Raw genomic sequence first — 20397 nt, 5'->3', positions numbered from 1 at the left:
AGAGACTTTTTAAACTTCCCTTATTTTCCCAAGTCCCTTCAGTGTAAGGTCTTTACATCAGGAGTCTTAAAGTTATGTCTCTCCTGCGTAAAGGTCTTTTGTCTCTTTTGAGAAATATACACCTGCCTCCAAAACTAACGTAGCAACCTCTCCGTTCTCTTCGGAGAACGAAGCCTGAAGGCTAGAAAAGATGTTCTTTTTCGTTTTTTTTTTGTTTTTCATTTTTTATTTTTTATTTTTTTTTTTTTTTTTTTTGTATTGAAAACTCAATACTCTGGCTTCAACTTACTGTGGGTAATCCACGTGCTTCATACTCTACGAGTGGACTACACGGTTCTGCTCCTATGCGCGATACCACGTCCGACAATCCTCCAACAGGTTCCACTGCGGCATCTGATTGAAGCAGAACACGTCCCGATTTAGAGCCAGAGGGTCTGAGGCCCGTGAGGCCACTTGGCCTGTTGCGGTTTGTATCAAGAAAGGTGTTACGTATTTTTAGTCGCTTTCTTCTGAACTCCGCTGAAGTTTCAGAGAAAGTGTCTATTGTGGGCTGTGATCAGGAAGCTGAGGAAGAGGAGTGAGAAAATTTGAGCCCTGGTTCAGCTGACGCTGGATCCATACTAGGTAGCTTCCTACCAACTCCTTAATTCGTGTGTCTGTTTACTTCGATCATTTATTATTTTCTTAAAGCACCATTTTGTGCAACCCTCGGGGCAGTTGGCCCCTAGTTGAGAATGGCCCATTTGTTTTACCCCTGGAGCCTTTGGCCCTAATCATGCTCCTGGGGCAGACTCCGGCACGGCACTCTTTCTCCGGGGTCCTCCTCTGAATTCTGGCTACCGTGTTCCTGCATCTATTCAACTCAGAGTTGGCGTGTGAGGAGAAAAAATACAAAAATCTATGGACTATCTCGTCTCAGGGGTAAAGGTCATAATATTTAAGTTATTGAGTCACTGGGCTAAGCACTTCACATGGTTTATTTCAACTAATTCTCACAATACCCTATAAGCTTGGTAGGATTTTCATTCCTTTCTAACAGATGAGAGCCGGGGACTTGAAGAGGTCACGTACCTGGACCACAGTCATGCCAGGGTAGCTAGGAATTGAACCAACAGTATTCTAACATTCAAAATCTGCTTGGTTCTGAAAAATTACAGTGGCAATAAAATACCTCTATATCAGGATTTTAGAAAATATTAAAATGAGATAAGGCAGCATATATGGGAGAGTTATTATAGTGAATGTCCTACCAATGGGCACTCAATAAATATTGGATTGCTCTCTTCCCTGAAGTATATAGGGGAAGAGTAGGGGATTCTTATCTTTCCTCTGTCTTCTTTCAGCTTAGAAAATAAGACCTTTCATCCTTCTGAGCATTTTTGGTGTTGGGATAGAGCCCTTGTGCCCCATTGAGATGGTGGATGGTGGGAGACAGTCTGCCTGCAAAAACGTCAGTAAGGCTTATCATTTCCATAGAAAAGACCATTTTTTCTTTTCCCTAAAAGACTCTTGACATCTGTAAAATGTGGATTCTTCTGGGTTGAGCAGTAGTTGATGTTGTTGTCAGCCATTTACATCTCAGCATTGGTTGAACCTTCTATGAGATGGCTTCGTAGGGGTCAGCATCAGAATGCTTGGTTTACAAGAACTTGCACAATATCCACATGCGACAAAAGGAGAGGAAATGTAGGTGGTGGAGGGGTGAGACAAACACGTCCTCCACAGCTGGTCATGCCCAGGGTTGGTTCTGCATCCCTAATCGGCCAGACTGGCTACGTAAGGGATGATTCCAAGGTACACGTGTGTGTGTGCGTGTGCGTGTGTGTGTGTGTGTGTGTGGTGGGGGGAACAACAGTCTGAGTGCGAGACTATGAACTGTGTGGCATTTGGTGGCTGTAGAGGGAGAAAAGGAGAATTGGTCTGTGGTTTTCCTTGAATATGCCTCACTTTGAGTCTGACATCGTTTTGAAACACCGGCCGCCCTAGTGCCAAACTTCCAGAACTGCCTTGGTGTGGACCCACAGGAGATGGCGTCATCCCCGTATCCCCGTATTCCACCAAGACCAATGAATGACCCCGGGGTTTAGGAATCCTTCTAGCGGCTAATCTCAAATCTAGTAAATGAAGGGTTGTTAAGAAGAGAAGCAAGGCTCGCCTCTAAAGGAATCAGCGTTAGTCGTGGCCTTGCCTGAGCGTTGGAGCAATCCCGGTGAGAAGGCCTCACACCCTAAGGTGCGTGATTGAGTCTCGAAATGAGACGACATGGGTTCCAATGCCAGCGTCACCACTTCCAGTTGGTGCGAAGCCTCTATAAACTGCTTTAAACCTGTTTTTGTTAAACAGAATATTAATACTTAGCTTCCTGCTGTTGAAAAGACTCACCTGGATGAGTATGTCAATATGTTGGGCCAACTAAGGTGGTGTGTTTGGGCCCTTTCAGTAAATGGCACTGGGAGTGTCCTCACCGATCTCGGGAGCACCTGGTGTGGACGTGCATAAGACAGTCCTGGATCCCCCGGGGAGGCCGTGCCCGCCCCGTGAGTCCAGGACGCACAGGACTGGCCTGCCTCTGCCCGGGGGTGGCCCCTCCACGGGCGCCATGACGCCTGTGCTAGACGCCTTGCACACCGTGTCACGGCCACCGGGACCACCTCGCGCTCTCAGGGGCAAGCGCGAAGGCTTTTCTACCAACTCCCTTTGTAGCGAGAGAAGCTGCATTAGGCAGTGAAGACACTGAACTAGGAGCTGTGAGGTCTGAGTTTACAGAGCGCAGGGAGCGTCTTGGGGCCTCTGATTTCCCAACTTATAAAATGAAAGCGAGAATCAAATAGAGACAGAGGATGTTTTCCAAGCTGCTCCTTAGCTCTCTCTTTTATTCCGTCTTGGTTCTACTTGACCGTCCTAACTCCTCATTATTCTACCCTTTGTTACATTTCTATGAAACCGAACAGATTTTTTCTTCCTTGTTTTTCATTTATGATTTTGACTTCCTTTAGAGTGAAGGCTCTATATAATGTGAAAGGGAATGCTTTGGCTACTTAATTCTAAGGCAGCCTTACTCCAAAAATATTATATTGCGGTAGAGATTCTTTTGATGACCATGCACGAAATTATTTATTTTAATTCTGTATTTAAGTAAAAATGTGTTTAAGTGCATTCTCCCTTAATGAGGATTACCTTTTAAAATAAGCCTTTCTATGGCCTTTATCTCGCTATTTTCTTTTGTGGGTGATATTCAAGTTTTCTACTCTAGAGGTCAGTATAATGTTAAAAATGGAAGACTTTTATCCGTGATAAGATCTTAAAAAACAAGGTCCTTAAATCGGAACCTCACATAAAACTGAAAAGAGAACTCTCTAACCACAAAAATACACTTGTAAAATGATGATAATCCCAAACAGAATATCCAAAGGGAATTAAACAATAATTGAGGCTGGTGGCTGAATCACGTGCACAAAATACTTCCTTCAAGTTATGTAATCTTGGGAACAACAACATATGATGAGCAGAAGGTGGAAAATAATGTGAGAGAAGACTAAACAAAAGAAAGTCATGAAGAAGCATCAGATAGAGTGGGAATAGATTTTTAAGATCGTTCTGGGAAACTCACTGCGCAGATCCTAGGGCACCTGCCTGATGTTTAAATGACAGTGACGAGCACAGAGGAAGGACGTGCCTCATGTGCATCACGAATATCTGCATTTTGCAGAAATCACTGGTCTTCTCAAATCCCCATTCAACTCCTAGCTCTCATTCTCATTCCATCTAGAAATCCAAGGCCGTCGCCGTGATAGACTCAGAGGCCCCCTCACATTCGGCCTCGCAGGCTGGTTTACAACTGTCATCAATCTCATCTTTCTAGTATCAGAAGAAAGGATACCCCACTTGTTGTTTAAACCTAAATTCGGAAAAAAAAAATATAAAATAAATCTAAATTCGGTTGCTGTTTAAGGCCCCGAGTCTCCATCCCCTCTGCCAAGATTTGCTCCAGTAAACACTTAGCTTCATCAGTGGATACCTTTAACCTTATTATTATTTTTTTTAATTTCCAGGTTCATTCTCTTCTGTCAATACATGTTTGAGCATTTCTCATCCAAAATAGGAAGAAGAGAGGAAAATGAACAACATAAAAACCCCGTATCTTTCGATCTTCTTTACTGACTATCCAACCTCTCTTCTCTGGTCCTCCAAATCACTCGTAAATTCACTCTTTAATCTGCAGTATTATGTTTGGCTTCACCATTCCTCTGAAACTAGCCTTACTGGGTTTCCAGGGACCTTCTGATTGACCAATCCAATGGATACTTTTAAATCCTGCCTTATACACTTTCCTTTGCATTGGACACTACAAATTATATCCCTCCTCTTAAACTTTCTAGTCCTTTGTCTTTGGTGACATTTTTATTCTACCTATAAACCTCTGGTTTTCTGCACTGCTCTTTATCCACTGCCCACTTCCTTATTAGGATCCCCAAGTTCCTCCCATACCTGAAAGTCTTTCATGTCTCTCCATCACCCTCAGGTAAAGCCAGGCCACTCAGCACAGCGTGACGGGCATCCTGTGCTCTGATGCTTTGCCTAACACAGCAGCTTGAGCCTAAAATTATAAATATTTGTAAAATGAAAATAGGCAACAATAAATGAATATGGTTTGTACTCATCTTAATGTTTTCGTGTGTTTATTCAAACTTGGACCGTGAATCACAATTTTTGTTTGGACAAATTAAATTTCTAAATGTTTGGCTGATAGAAAATAATAAAATATAGCTGTAGTGAATCATGCCAATCTACCCACTTAAAATAGGAAATGCTTTATTTTGGTATAAGGGCTTTTTTGGGGAACTTACCTCCTATAATAACATATGGCCAAGTTTTGAGCATGGCATTTATTTCTGTTATTATCACATTCTAAAGTATTCTAGATTCCATTTACTCTTCCTTCCTTAAAAGACCTAGCAATGAATTTATTGAAAGTTATATTTATTTCAGCCATGAAGATGGTTATTTATTTGCTTTTTTCATGTATTGTTCAGTACCTATCAAGTGCCCAACCTTGCCCTGGTGCAAAGGCAACCATTGACAATATATAAAAAAAAAATGAGGGTGGTTGTGTTTCAATAAAACTATTCACAGATACTGAAATTTGAATTTCATAGAATTCTCTTGTGTCACAAAATATTATTTCTGTTCTGATTTTTTTAACTATGGAAAAAAGTGAAAAAAAATCTAGCATAAAAGGCCGTACATAAATAAGCAGTGGCCAGGTGGGCAATGGAATCAGGTAGTCTAGAACCAAAACTGGGCTCTGTGATAAATGCTGGGACTTTGAATGAGCCCTTTAACCTTTCTGAGTTTTTCCCCTTGACTTTAAAATGGAGCTGATAACACGTACAGTGTTTTGGTGAGAACTGAGAGATAAATCACGAGGATGTGTGGACCCAAAATATGTTCCTAGTAACTGAAAACTCCAGTCTTATATTTGTCTTACCTAAAATCATGCTAATTCTTGAAAGAATAAAGGTCTACTTTTCTTCAGTGTCAATAGCAATTGACCTTTTTTTTTTTAAAGATTTTTAAAATTTATGTATTTGACAGAGAAAGAGAGAGAGAAAGAGAGAGGGAGCACAAGAAGGGGGAGGGAGAGGGAGAAGCAGACTCTCTGCTGGGCAGGGGTCTGGATTGGGCTCCATCCCAGGACCCTGGGTCATGACCTGAGCTGGAGGCAGACGCTCAAGGATGGAGCCACCCAGGTGCCCTGCAATAGACCTTTTTAAATATAATTAAGCCCATTGTTTTTTTATTAACATTCACTGGGCTTTGCTCTTCTTGAGTGAGTGCCTCTCAGCACTGGCTCACAGACGACATCCACCCCCTCTCATGTTCTTCATCAGGCAGCGTGTCCTTGTTTCTTTGAAAAACAACTTGTCAGGGGATGTAGGAGATGTGAGAAAGAAGTTACTGGGAAACTTTACAACTCTATTTTTGGCTTAAAGTAGTAAAACGGTCAACAATGATTTTTTGTCTACTTTGAAGGGCTTTCGCAGTTTCAACATTGTAATCTATCACTTTCTGAAATGTTTTCTGATATTGTTAAGCTTTAAAATTATGTCTATAAAAGTATTTTGAGCAACCAGTTCATCTGGAACCAGTGGGATGGCCACACGTGACGTATCTGTGCCCGCCAACCAGCCTCCGGGGCGGCAGTCCGGGAGCTAGAGGACAAGAGCGTTTTGTGGGGGACCTTAGAACTGGGAGCCTTTGTGACATGCAGGCCTCACTGCCCTTCAAGTGGTTTTCCCTGAGGTCGGCTGCTGGCTCTGCAGGGGAAGGGAGACGCTGGTTTCTCCTCTTCCCCATCATCGTTGTGTCCCATGTGCAGCAGGTTAGGCGGGGACAGAGCGGCCTGCCTGCGCCGCCGAGACTCCCTGGGAGGTGACGGTTTGCCTGGTGTCCTGGACGCCTTCACGGGGCTGCCTTCACCCGGTGGGGGGCGCTCTGGCTGGGTGTCTCCAAGGCGCGGGTGTCTGTGCACTGACGCTCCCGGTGACAGGGCCCTGCGTCCCTGTGGCGGGTGTGCAGTGCTCACAGCTGCAGCATTGGGCCGGGAGGCCAGCCCCACGTGGCGGGGGAGGCCCAGCAGGAGAGGACGCGGCCCAGCAGGAGAGGACGCGGCCCAGCAGGACAGGACATGGACCTGAGCAGAGAGGATGCAGCCCTGCAGGAGAGGACGTGGTCCTGAGTGGAGAGGATGCAGCCCAGCAGGAGAGGATGTGGCCCTGAAGGACATGATGTGGCCCTGCCGAAGAGGACATGGCCTGTGTGGAGAGGACGCAGCCCTGCAGGACAGGACGTGGCCCTATGCGGAGAGGACATGGCCCTGCAGGAGAGGACGCAGCAGGCTGCTGAGGACAGGGCCGCTTGGGCCGGTACACACCTGAGCGGCGAGGTGGTGGGTGGCTCGGAGGGACAGAAGGCTGTGGACACATCTCTACTGTCCTGAGGGGCAGGGCCGGAGGCCGCGGGGTCTTCTCTTCAGCCTCCTTGGTGTGTTGCTCAGGTCCCTAGAGCTTACAGCGTCCCGAAGCGTTTTGTTGTCCTGTCTTTTCCACAAATACATCGTGTGCAGAAGTGGCTCCATTTTCTTCTGTGACTTTCTCCTACAACTTGTGGTTTGCTTGTTGGTGAGGTCACCGCGCATCAGGCAGCGTCGGGAGCGCGCGCTCGCTGCAGGTCAGGGCTGCTCCACGGCCCCGGCCCCGGGCGCTCGCTCGCGTGAGGCCACCTCCCCTGTCAACCACAAGGCCCTCGGTCCTGATGCACGAACACCTAGATGAGCACGTAGACGTTGGGCACCGATGGTTGGTTGTCTCTCGTGCGCTGTGGTGTCATGGTCCCATCACAAGGCCATCGCCCCTGCTCCTTCCAGAGTGAGCAGCAAAGGTGACAAAAATCCACTTCCTCAACTTTGCCGCTGATTCTCTGAAGGCGGCAGTGACGGGGGAGGTGACTGACCCCGGGCACGGGAAGAGCCTGGGGAGACACCTCTCTCTCTCTCTCTCTCTCTCTTTGCATCTCCCCGGGTTGAGCGCAGGTTGCTTGGAAGGGGGACAGGCATGGGATGGACAGCGCATCGGGCCAAGCCGCCTGGGCAGAGACAAGGCACAGTTGGCGGGAAGCTCTGAGGCCCTCCTGGCCCGGCCGCTCTCCGACGACACTGCCCTGGGGACGCCCACAATCCTAACAGCTCTCAGTCTCTCCTCCAGCCCGTGGAGACCAGGAGCCCACTTGTCCCCTTCCTGGGTCCCACAGTGTCCAGCAGGCATGGGTCTCACCGTGCTGTGCACAGGGTACTGCTTTCCCGCAGGCGAAGCACAGTCCCATGTCTGTCATGCTCAGTCCACCGGCGGGGGTCCCAGAGCCGCCCAGCAGCCCAGGCCCCCAGAGGCCGCAGCTCCGTCTGGGCCCTCTTCCCTTCAGTGACTCTGACGGTGGATGGAGGGGGCAGGTGGGTGACGGAGACTCTGGGGGCAGGTCGGCCCCTGGCCTCTGCTGGTGCACATCACCTGAAGAGAGCCACTGGGATTGGCCGTCAGGCCCTCCACTCTCTGCCTCCACAGCCAGGGCTTCCACTTCCAGAGCCAGGAACCCTGAAGGTCGGATAGTGGCCCAGTGAGGAACCTGGAAGGTCAGATGGTGGCTCAGTGAGGAACATGGACAGTCAGATAGTGGCCCAGTGAGGAACCTGGAAGGTCAGATGGTGGCTCAGTGAGGAACATGGACAGTCAGATAGTGGCCCAGTGAGGAACATGGACAGTCAGATGGTGGCCCATGAGGAACCTGGAAGGTCAGATGGTGGCCCAGTGAGGAACATGGACAGTCAGATAGTGGCCCAGTGAGGAACATGGACAGTCAGATGGTGGCCCATGAGGAACCTGGAAGGTCAGATGGTGGCCCAGTGAGGAACATGGACAGTCAGATGGTGGCCCAGTGAGGAACCTGGAAGGTCAGATGGTGGCTCAGTGAGGAACATGGACAGTCAGATAGTGGCCCAGTGAGGAACCTGGACAGTCAGATGGTGGCCCATGAGGAACCTGGAAGGTCAGATGGTGGCCCAGTGAGGAACATGGACAGTCAGATAGTGGTCCATGAGGAACCTGGAAGGTCGGATGGTGGCCCAGTGAGGAACCTGGAAGGTCATGGTGGCCCAGTGAGGAACCTGGACAGTCAGATGGTGGCCCAGTGAGGAACCTGGAAGGTCAGATGGTGGCCAAGTGAGGAACATGGACACTCAGATAGTGGCCCAGTGAGGAACATGGACAGTCAGATGGTGGCCCAGTGAAGAACCTGGAAGATCGGATGGTGGCCCAGTGAGGAACCTGGAAGGTCAGATAGTGGCCCAGTGAGGAACCTGGAAGGTCAGATGGTGGCCCAGTGAGAAACCTGGAAGGTCATGGTGGCTCAGTGAGGAACCTGGACAGTCAGATGGTGGCCCAGTGAGGAACCCGGAAGTTCCGATGGTGGCCCAGTGAGGAACCTGGAAGAGAACATTCACCTACAGCTGGAGCTCTCCTTACCCCATAGCCCTCCTGTCAGCGAGGAAGCCGGAGCTTGCGTGTGGGAAGGGAAATTACCTTGTGGGGTAGGAGTGCTCCTCGCTATCAGAACTCAGACCCCTCAGTGATGGATTCCCACGATGGCCTTTGCCTTCTGTGAAGCAAACATGAAGCAGACTGTGTGGGGCTGCTTGCGGTGCACACCTTTCTCCTTGATGAGTCATTAGATCGCGGCGCAGTGACACAAGCACGTGCTACCAGGAGTAGCCCAAGGGCCCCAGAGCACAGAAGGCCTCCCTGGATGAACAGCTCCTTCACATCGGTCATAAGATGCCGCCATGGGTCATTAACCCTATTCCAGGGTGTGCAATGACCCAGCGAGGTAAACGTCTCACTAGCGCTAATGCTTCTTTTCTTAAGTTCTGTGAAAGCACAGATGACAGCATCTAAGTCCTCCCTGTCCCCTCATGTCTCTCTTGCCCACCCCTGAGACCGTTCGGCCTATACGGGTCCTTCCACGTCGCCCAAGTGACTGGTCGTCCCACCCGCGTGTCCGGGCGGGAGGGGGAGGGATCGAGCTGATTACCTCTTAACTTCAGCCTAAATTAAACAGATTTCCGTACCGCTTTAAAATTCATAGTTCTTCCTTATGCATCCCCCTGGGTTTCCATGCTCTCTCTATAAAAAGGCAATGTGACAAATTCCTTTGCCAAGGCTTAGATGTTGGGAACTCAGAGTTTTTATTTAATCACGGTGCTGAGTTCCTGTCTGGCCTTGGATATGCTATTTTACATTTCAAATATTCCATCTGTAAAGGCAAAATGATATTTCTTCCCCATCTCACAAGAAGTTAGAAGATGATCCGTTGCTTAGTGTTTTAAAGAGATCCGGAGACACTGGGTGCGAAATAACTAGTGTTGATGGACTTTCTGTGAACTGGGTAAGGACACTGGGACAAGCTGAGTCCGAACCATCGTCAACCAGCTGCCCGACTTTGGCCTCAGACCCGCTGAGGCCTCTCTTCTCGTGGCGCTCCCCGAGTGCCGAAGCCCTGTGTGCCCCGTCACCAAAGAATCTGGGGCGTTACCGTGGACTGTCGAAATAGTGCAGTTCTTTATTCCTTGCCCTATTTGACTTTATGAGAACACGATTCTAAACCATCACACCAGTGGATTCCATTATACAGCAAGGGTTCATTATACCTGACTAAAAAGAGCTGTTTGATCATGAAATGCACCATCTTTGATCTTAAGGCTGTAGTTGGTGGTTGGGGTAAGCTAATCCCTGGCCAATGCAGACTTTTGAAAACAAACTATAATTACCTTCGAGGTTTACCATTTCTGGGGTCCAGACAGAATCTCTGAGATTTGAGGGAATTCCTCCTCAATTTGGATACAGTTCCTACGGATTATTTCACTTGTTGGCCAACTACACACTGAATTTCTATGAGTCCAGGCCACCAGGACTTTGTAATGTTGGAGAAGCGTAGACAGTGAGTGATAACGGAAATGCAAAGTGAGATATCGACAGGATGTTGTGTGAACACAAAGGAAGGGGACTATTGCCTTGGAAGTTCAGGAAAGATTTCTCGGACATTGAAGACATTTACATTGGGACTTTGAGGGAAGACAAAGAAAAAGCGGTAGGAAATCAAAATAAAAGGGCATTCTTTGCAGAGGGTGTAGGAAGTGTATCAAGTGTTGTAGGTTCACCATTTAGTGCTAAGAAACGAGAGCCCGGTGCATAGATTTAGCTACTGAGTTCCACTTAGACGTTCTGGAAGAGGCCGTTTGACCGTTATTGATCACAAATTAACATCTCTTGCAAGAGAGAGCTCCTCTTTTGCAAATACCCTGAAACACAGAGTTTACGTGATTTCTCACAGCTCATATATGTTGGGGGCAAGAAGTCTTTTGAAAGTCCTATTCCTCACCGTGGCCCAGCATTGCTCTTCCTTGTGCCCCGTGCCTCCCGGAGAGGACTAGAATCACACGACATCCTCTGCACAGTGGATGGCTGCTCCTCAACAGGCCGGCTGTCCTCCAGCCCAACGACCCCGGGCGGGGAGTCGCAGAGGCCTAGGCTGACACCTGTAATAGCCCTTTGGGGTGGAGGACACGGGAGAGCTCCCCAGGTACCGAAACATCAGGGGTTCATTCCAGACGTCTCTAGGCCCCTGGGGCTGCTACTGCAGAGGTTGTGCGGGCTCTTCCCTACTCACCCAGGGGCATGACATTGTAAATACAAACGAGCATTTCGTTGCATTTGATTCATTTTTATTATACTTACAAGGCCGAGTACCGTACTAGATATTTTCATATAATTATCTGATTTCCATGTATTATTTACACCAACCCCATATGTTTAGGTATTATGTAGGTCTTATGACTTTATTATTATTAAAATCTATATATGACATGTAGGATCAGTCAGTTTTTTTTTAAGATTTTATTTATTTATTCATGACACACACACACACACAGAGGCAGAGACACAGGCAGAGGGAGAAGCAGGCTCCATGCAGGGAGCCCGATGTGGGACTCCATCCTGGGTCCCCAGGATCACATCCTGGGCTGAAGGTGGCACTAAACCACTGAGCCACCCAGGTGGCCCTGTTGGGTACTTCTTGACTCTACAGAAAATTGTAAGCTACCTCAGAGGAGCCATTTCATCTTTCATTGTTCATAACACCCAACCAATTTTCAATTTTTTTTTCATTAATGTCCTATAGTTTTCAGACTATAGGTCTATCACCTTCTTGGTTAAATTTATTCCGAGATATTTTATCTTTTCAATGCAATTGTAAATGAGATCTTCTTAATCTCTTTTCCTGACAGTTCATTTTTAGTGTGTAGAAGTAGTGCAGAGTGTATACAACAGGTTTTTACTTATTGATTTTGTATCCTCCAACTTTACTGAATTTATTTATTAGTTCTAACGGTTTCTTGGTAGAGGCTTTAGGGCTTTATATACATAATACGTCATTTGCAAAGGGTGACAGTTTTACCTCTTTAGCAATTTGGATGACTTTATTTCTTTTTGTTGTCTGATTGATGTGTCTAAGACTTCTAATTTTATGTTGAATAAAAGTGGGAGAATCGGTCTCTGTCTTGTTCCTGATCTTAGAGGAAAAGCTTTCAGCTTCTCATTGTTCAATATGATCTTAGTTGTGGGCTTGCCACATACAGCCTTTATTATACTGAGGTACATTCCCTCTATACCCACTTGCTTGAGAGTTTTTATCATAAATTGGTGTTGAATTTCATCAAATGCTTTTTCTACATCTCCCAAAATTATCACTTTTATCCTTTGTTTTTTGTTTTTTGGTTTTTTTTTTTTTTTAGTATGATGTCTCACACTGTTTGATTTGTGGATAATGAACTACCCTTGTATCCCTGGAATAAATATCTCTTGATCATGGTGTATGATCCTTTTAGTGTATTACTAAATTCAGTTGCTAATATTTTGTTGAGGATTTTCAAATCTATAGTCATTAGCAATACTGGCCTTTAATTTTCTTTGTTTGCAGTGTCTTTGTGTTATTTTTGATATCAGGGTAATTTTGGTCTTACAGAATCAGTTGGAAGTATTTCTTCCTCTTTAATTGCTTAGAATAGTTTGAGAAGATATATGTTAACTCTTCTTTAAAAATTTGGTAGAACTCACTTGTGAAGCAATCTGGACCTAGACTTTTGTTTGTTGGAAATTCTTGGTTACTGATTCAATTTAATTACTATTAATTGGTCTGTTCAGATTTTCCATGTCTCACTAATTCAGTCTTGGAAACTTGTAATGTTTCTAATAATCCATATATTTCTTCTAGGTTTTCCAATTTGTTGGCATAAAATTGCCTATAATAGTCTCTAATGATCCTTTGTACTTCTGTTGGGTCTGTTGTAACTTCTCTGTCATTTCTGATTTTATTTATTTGACTCCTCTTTTTTTTCTTGATAAATCTGGCAAAGGTTATAAATTTTGTTTATTTTTTCAAAGAACCAGTTCTTAGTTCCATTGATGTTTTCTATTTTCTGTCTCTGTTTTATTTCCTCTGATATTTATTATTATCTTTCTTGTACTAGCTTTGAACTTTGCATTTTCTTCCTTTTCTAGTTCTTAGAAGGATAGCTTGTTTATCTGAGATTTTATTTTTCTTTCTTGAGTTTGATCTGTATTGTTGTAAACTTCCCTCTGAGAACTGCTTTTGCCACATCCCATAGATTTAAGAATGTTGTGTTTTCATTTTAATTTGTCTCAAAGTATTTTTTAATTTCTTTTTAAATTTCTTCATTGACACATAGGTTGTTTAATAGCTTGTTCTTTAATCTTCATGTGTTTGTATTTTTTCCAGTTTTCTTCTTGTAATTGGTTTCTATTTTCATACCATTGTGCTTGATATGATTTTAATCTTCTTAAATTTATTGAAAACTGTTGGGGCCTAATATGTGATCTGTCTTGGAGAACATTCCATGTATACTTGAGAAGAATGTGTATTCTGTTCATTTTGGATGGCGTGTTCTGTATATATCTATTCAGTCCATCTAGTCTAATGTGTCATTTTAAGACTGATGTTTCTCTATTAATTTTCTGTCTGGATGATCTATCCTTTAAAGTAGGTGAGAAGCTGAAGTTTCCTACTATTATTCCTTTGTGCCTGTTAGTATTTACTTTATAGACTTAGATGTTCACATTTTGGGTGCATAAGTATTTGCAAGTGTTACATCTTCTGGTTCAATTGATCCCTTTATCATTCTGTAATGTCTTTCTTTCTGCATAGGTACAGCATTTGCTTTATTTTTAAAAAAGATTTTATTTATTTATTCACTAGAGACACACAGAGAGAGAGAGAGAGAGGCAGAGGCACAGGCAGAGGGAGAAGCAGGCTCCATGCAGGGAGCCTGACGTGGGATTCGATCTCAGGTCTCCAGGATCACTCCCTGGGCTGAAGGAGGCGCTAAACTGCTGAGCCACCTGGGCTGCCCCAGCCTTTGCTTTAAAGTCTATTTTGTTTGATATAAGTAGTGTTATTCCAGCTTGTTTTTATTTCTTTTGGTGTAGAATATATTTTCCATCCCTTCACTTTCAGTTTGTGTCTTTAGAAATAAAGTGAGTCTCTTGGAGGTAGCATATAATAAGTTTTTTTTTTTTTTAATCCATTCGTCTACCCTACCCTACATCTTTTGAAAGAAACAGTCCATTTACATTTAAAGTAAACATTGAGGGATCCCTGGGTGGCGCAGCGGTTTGGCGCTTGCCTTTGGCCCAGGGCGCGGTCCTGGATATCCGGGATCGAATCCCACATCGGGCTCCCGGTGCATGGAGCCTGCTTCTCCCTCTGCCTGTGTCTCTGCCTCTCTCTCTCTCTCTCACTGTGTGTCTATCATAAATAAATAAAAGTTTAAAAAAAAAATAAAGTAAACATTGAGGGACGCCTGGGTGGCTCAGTGGTTTGGTGCCTGCCGTGGGCCCAGGGCATGATCCTGGAGACCTGGGATCGAGTCTCACATCTCATTCCCTGTGAGGAGTCTGCTTCTCCCTCTGCCTGTGTCTTTGTCTCTCTCTCTGTGTCTCTCATGAATAAATAAATAAAATATTTTTAAAAAGTAAATATTTATAGGTATGTATTTATTGTTATTTTGTTCATTGTTTTCTGATTGTCTTTGTAGTTCTTCTCTGTCTTCTCTTGCTCTCTTTCTTTGTGATTGATGGGTTTCTGTTGTGTTATGTTTGGATTTCTTTCTCTTTGTGGTTTGTGTGTGTGTGTGTGTTTGTGTGTGTGCTTACTATTTTTTTTTTTTTTTGGTATACCTACTATTGGTTTTTGATTTGTGGTTACCACGAGGTTCATATATAACAACCCAAGTATATAACAATTTAGTTTAAGTTAGTAGTCACTTAAGTTTGAATGCATTCTAAAAGTACTGCATTTTTACTTCTCTCTACCCTCAAGTTTTATGCTTTTGCTGTGATAGTTTGTATCTTTTTTATTTTTTGTAACTTTTGACTGATTATTGTAGATGTAGTTGATTTTACTTTACCAGTGAGACTTTTTTCTCATGCATTTTTTGGCTTCTGGTTACAGCCTTTCCTTTTCCATTTAAAGAAGTTCCTTTAATAAGTGTCCTTTATAAGGGTAGTTTAATGGTAACCAATTCCTTTTGATTCAGCTTGTCTGAGAAACTATTGTCCCTTCACTTCTGAATGATAATCTTGCCAGGTTGTGTATTCTTGGTTGTAAAGTTTTCCCTTTCAGCACTTGGACTATATAATTCCCCTTCCTCTTGGCCTGCGAAGTTTCTGCTGAAAACTTAATATCTCATGGGTGTTCCTTTATATGTAACTAATTGCTTTTCTCTTGTTGCTCTTAAGAGTCTCTCTTTAGCTTTATTTTTTGACATTCTAATTGTAATGTGTCTTGGTGTGGATCTCTTTAAATTCATCTTCTTTGAAACTCTATGCTTTCTGGTCATAGATATCTATTTCCTTTGTCAGATTAGGGAAGTTTACAGCTATTATTTCTTCAAATAATTTTTTTGTTCCTTTATTTGTCTCTGCTCTTTCTGGTACCCCTATAAGGTAGACGTTAGTGTGCCTGGTATTATCCAGAGGCCTCTTAAAATATCTTCAGTATTTTAAATTCTTTTCTCTATTTGCTGTTGAGTTTGGGTGATTTCCACTACCCTGTCTTTCAGATTGCTGATTCGTTCTCCTGCATTCTCTAAAATGCTAATGATTCTCCCTAGTGTAGTTTTCATATTTCATTACATATTTCATATGTAGTTTTCATATTCATATTTCATAGTTTTCATATTTCATATTATTGTATTCTTCAACTCTGCTTGGTACTTTCTTATATTTTCTGTCCCCGTTGAAGTTCTCACTGTGTTCATTCATTCTTCTGAGTTTGGTAAGCATATTTATGACCACTATTTGAGCACTCTATCAGACAGATTGCTTATCTTGCTTTCATTTAACTCTTTTTATAATGTTTTCTCTGTTCTCTCATTTGTGATATATTCCTCTGTCTCCTCATTTTGCCACATTGTGTTTCTTTGTATAAAGTAGTTCAGCTGCATTTCACTGTCTTGAAGGAATGTTCTTATGTAGGAGATGTCCTATGGGGCCCAGAAATTCACCATCAGAGCCAGGTGCTCCACAGATGTCCCCTGTGTGGGCTGTGTGTGCCCTCATGTTGCAGTGAGGCTATGACTACAGCAGGTATATTTGTAGGTGAGGCTGACTCCTGACTCAGTGGCCACAAAGCCTAGCTACAACTGCTGCAGGTGGGCAGGGAGAGCTGGTTCCTGGCTTGGCTGGAAATGAGGTATGGCTGTGACTGTTGTGGGCATGGTGGTGGGTAGGGTTATTGTCCTGTCTGCTGAGAGGCCCAGATGAGGCACAGGGTGGTATGGGGCTTTTAGCAGGGCATGCCCCCCAACCTTAATAGTTTAGAGGCAGGATTCCAATATGGTACCTGCCAGCATTTGGATCAGCATGCAGACAAAGATAGCAAAAATGGCTTCCACCAATGTCTCAGTCCCCAGGGTCAGGCCCAGTTACTTCTTGCCTCTCTGGCAGGTGCTTTAAGATTGGTAAAAGGGGCTCCTTTACCTATAGTTTATGAAGTTTTTAATGTGGTGTTTTTGTATTGGCTTCCAGGTCAAGAGAGTCTGCATGTGATCCCTTTCAGGGTGACTTTTCCTTTCCCTACAGTTCTATAGTTTTCTCGGTCATATTCCCTGTTTGTTTTCTTTCTTTTTTTTTTTTTTTAAAGATTTTATTTATTTATTTATGAGAGAGAGAGAGAGAGAGAGAGAGAGAGAGAGAGAGAGAGAGAAAGGCAGAGACACAGAGGGAGAAGCAGGGTCCATGTGGGGAGCCTGACGTGGGACTTGATCCTGGGTCTCTAGGATCATGCCCTGGGCTGAAGATGGTGCTAAACCACTAAGCCACCCGGGCTGCCCTATCCCTGTTGGTTTTCAGTACCAGGTGTTGTGGGGACTTGTGCCCTCTGTATAGGATCTAAGGGTTGGGGTGCCTGATGTGGAGCTCAAATCTTTCACTTCTAAGGGAAAAGTCCCATACCTTTGAGATCACTCTCAACTGTGGAATGCCATATATTGAGGTGTGGTTTGTTCCTTAAGGAGACTATATCTCTGTCTCTTTTACCTGTCTTGGTGCTATCCTCATTGTGGAGGCTTTGTTCATCTAGTTTCTAGGTCCCCCTCAGAAGGAATTATTCCACATATAATTATAGATTTGTCGTATCCATGGGAGAAAGTAAGCTCAGAATCTTCCTATGTTGTTAGCTTGAACCTGTGTTTGGACTTTCAACATAACTTTGAAGGTACATTCAAATCCTTCCAGGAACCACATATCAAGCTCTCAGGCTCAAATGAGGGTCAGGCTGAGTGGTACAAAACCAGTGACTGTATTAGTTTCCTGTCCTGCATAACAAATTACCACACACTTAGTGGCTTAAAACAACATACATATATTATCTCCCAGTTTCTGTGGGGCAGAAGTCAGGCATGGCTCAGCTGGGACCTGTACTTAGGATCTCATAAGGCTCCAGTAAATTATCAGACTATTCCTTTCAGAGGTCTGGGGTCCTCTTTTAAGTTCACATGGTTGTTGGTAGAGTTGAGTTTCTTGTGGTTGTTAAGACTGAAGTACCCAATGCCTTATTGGGTGTCAGCTGGAGGCCACTCTCAGCTCCAAGAGGCCACTTACAAGTTTTACCATGATTCTCTCACAGGTCCTCCCATAACACGGAAGCTTACTTATTCAAACAAGGAAGAGAATCTCTTTCACCAGTCTGCTAAAATGGAGTTATAGATATTGTAACATATAATGGAGGTGACGATCCCACCACTTTTACCATATTCATTGGCTAGTTGAAAGTCATGCATGGAAGGGGAGGAAATTATACAAGAATGTGTATACTGGGGGTTGTCTTAAGGTATGTCTGCCACACTGAAGGTGAAATCCAGAGTGATGCTTATATCCAGCGAGCAAGCAGATGTCCCTCACTCCCAATCACCTGAGCTTGATTAATGATTATTAGAATAACAGTTGTGCTAATACTTATGTAGATTTAGGTGCCAGAAGAAATAAAAAGGATACCCATGCTTAGGTAGATGATTCAAAATGAGTGTGTATGGGGTCCAGACTCAGGCTTCAGAGTGATTAAATTGGGGTAAGAGAAGTCCTTATTAATGGACATATAGAAACATCACTCTCAAATCTGAAAATATTTATTGTGCAGCATAGCTATTATGATACAGGTCTGGATCACTGGAATTTAAAAAAAAAAAAAAAAGATCTTGCTGCTTGAGTATAAACCCAAACCAGTAAGATACAAATTAATTGAAATAAATGAAAATCCATGTATGTATGTATATTTAGCATGTTCCCCAATCCTTGTCATTAACCTCAACTCCAGTCCCCATGAAAGAGTATTAATGAAAAAGAGATTAGTCTTTGGCGGAACAAGTGTTACCAAATATATGAATGATATTATATGGCATCCGATAAATATAATTACAGTGACCAGATAAAGGGTGATAAGAATCTCTCTGATATCTATTCTGATCATACTCCATCTGGAACCCTCTACTGGGAACAGTGCCAAGACATCACATTTCATGAGGAACAAACCAAGCTTCTAGCATTGGAGATATAATAGAAATAGATTCCATTAGTGGAAATTGATAGGAGAAATTTGTCTGTGAAAAACACCTCCAATAAATTAGGTTATGTTGTGTGGAGATTACAGATGATTTAAATGTCTGAAAGCTACCATGGAAGAGAGAGGATGGTTTATTTGGGGTAGGACCAAGGGGGACCAATTGGGAAGGCAACTTTTTAGGTGGAAGTGCTTTTCCCAGGCATGCTTAGAGGTTTTAGAGCTTGGTGAAAGAGGACGTACTGGCATTGGGAGGAAGGTGCCTTTTTAACTTCAAAGCTTTTGAGTTCATAAAGATGGAAGGTCTTGAATAGAGATGCTATAAAAGCAGAAGAATGAAGCTTGGATCTCTCAGAGAAAGAACAAAAGAAAATGAAGAACCTGTTAGAATAGAAGGAAATATAGTCCTAACATCACAGAGAATATGGCTGAGTGGCAGAGAGACTTCAAGACCACATCATTTGAAAAAAAACAAAAAACAAAAAAAAACAGTTCAGAGACCAAACACTGACTCAGGGAAAGTGTAGCCAGGTGGAGGACGGTTTCATGCACGAAATCCACAAAGGAACCAGTGGTGCTTGGATTAACTACCTTTAAAAAAATTTAAAAAGATTTTATTTGAGAGAGAGAGCATGCGTACATGGTGGGGGGAAGGAATGACGTGGGGCTTGACCCCAGGACCCTGGGGTCCTGCAGAAGGCAGATGCTCCACCCACTGACCACTCAGGTGCCCCTGGGATTAACTACCTTTTAGAAAAATATCTCTAACCAAGAAATGGAGATGGGATGTTTCCTTGCTAAAGACCACAATAGCTGAGAGAAAGAGCCCTGGATATGTAATGGAGAAATTAGAAGAGAAATAAGAAAAATAAGAGGAGTGTTAACAATGGTTACGAAACCTATGTATGTGGGTATTTATAACTGAGAATTTGTGTACAGCTTGTCCCACAAGCTTTTCTAAATTATAACAGCATAGTCTGTTCATGTTAATACATTTTCCAGAAATGGCCACTGAGGAACGAGCAACAGGATTCTTTCTGTCCAATGGTTTTAAAGGAATGCTCATTGGTCATCAGTCTAGAGGGAATAGGAGAAAACCTGCTAGAGGATTCTCTGTTTGGTGGCTTCTCCTGGAGGGATTTTTCCATGATTTCTGGAACCACGGAAAAGCAGCTAACTTTATTCATGTGCCAAAGTAAAGCACAGTATTTTTCTGTGTTTTATTTATTTAATCTGGGTTATAAACCTTTTCAGTTTGTCTCCATAGCACCTGTGCTTCCATGTTTAATGGCTTTTTATCACATTGGATGGTTCACTTGTCTGCCTCTTTCCCTCTCCCGAGAGCTCCTTGAGGGCAAGAAATATATCATTTTATCTCTAGTGCTAGCATTTGCCATATATTTAACAGGCATTAAATATTTTCTAAATGGATGAATATTGTCAGTACATGAGAATTATATAAATCCAGCTCTTTGAAGTCATGATGCTCGTATTAGAATACTCAATAAAAAGACTCCTGAATTCTGATTAGAAAGCATGATATAAACATGGTTAGAGACACAATATCTCCTCCTCACACAGGAGGAATTTGCATCTAGAGTTTAATATGAGTTTAACAAAAATCTCTAAAAAGATTGCCAGAAAATAAAAAAAAATAAT

Source organism: Canis lupus, chromosome 31 (assembly GCF_048164855.1).
Source record: "Canis lupus baileyi chromosome 31, mCanLup2.hap1, whole genome shotgun sequence".
NCBI classification, from domain to species: Eukaryota; Metazoa; Chordata; class Mammalia; order Carnivora; family Canidae; genus Canis; species Canis lupus.
Note: the sequence above shows the minus strand (reverse complement) of the source record.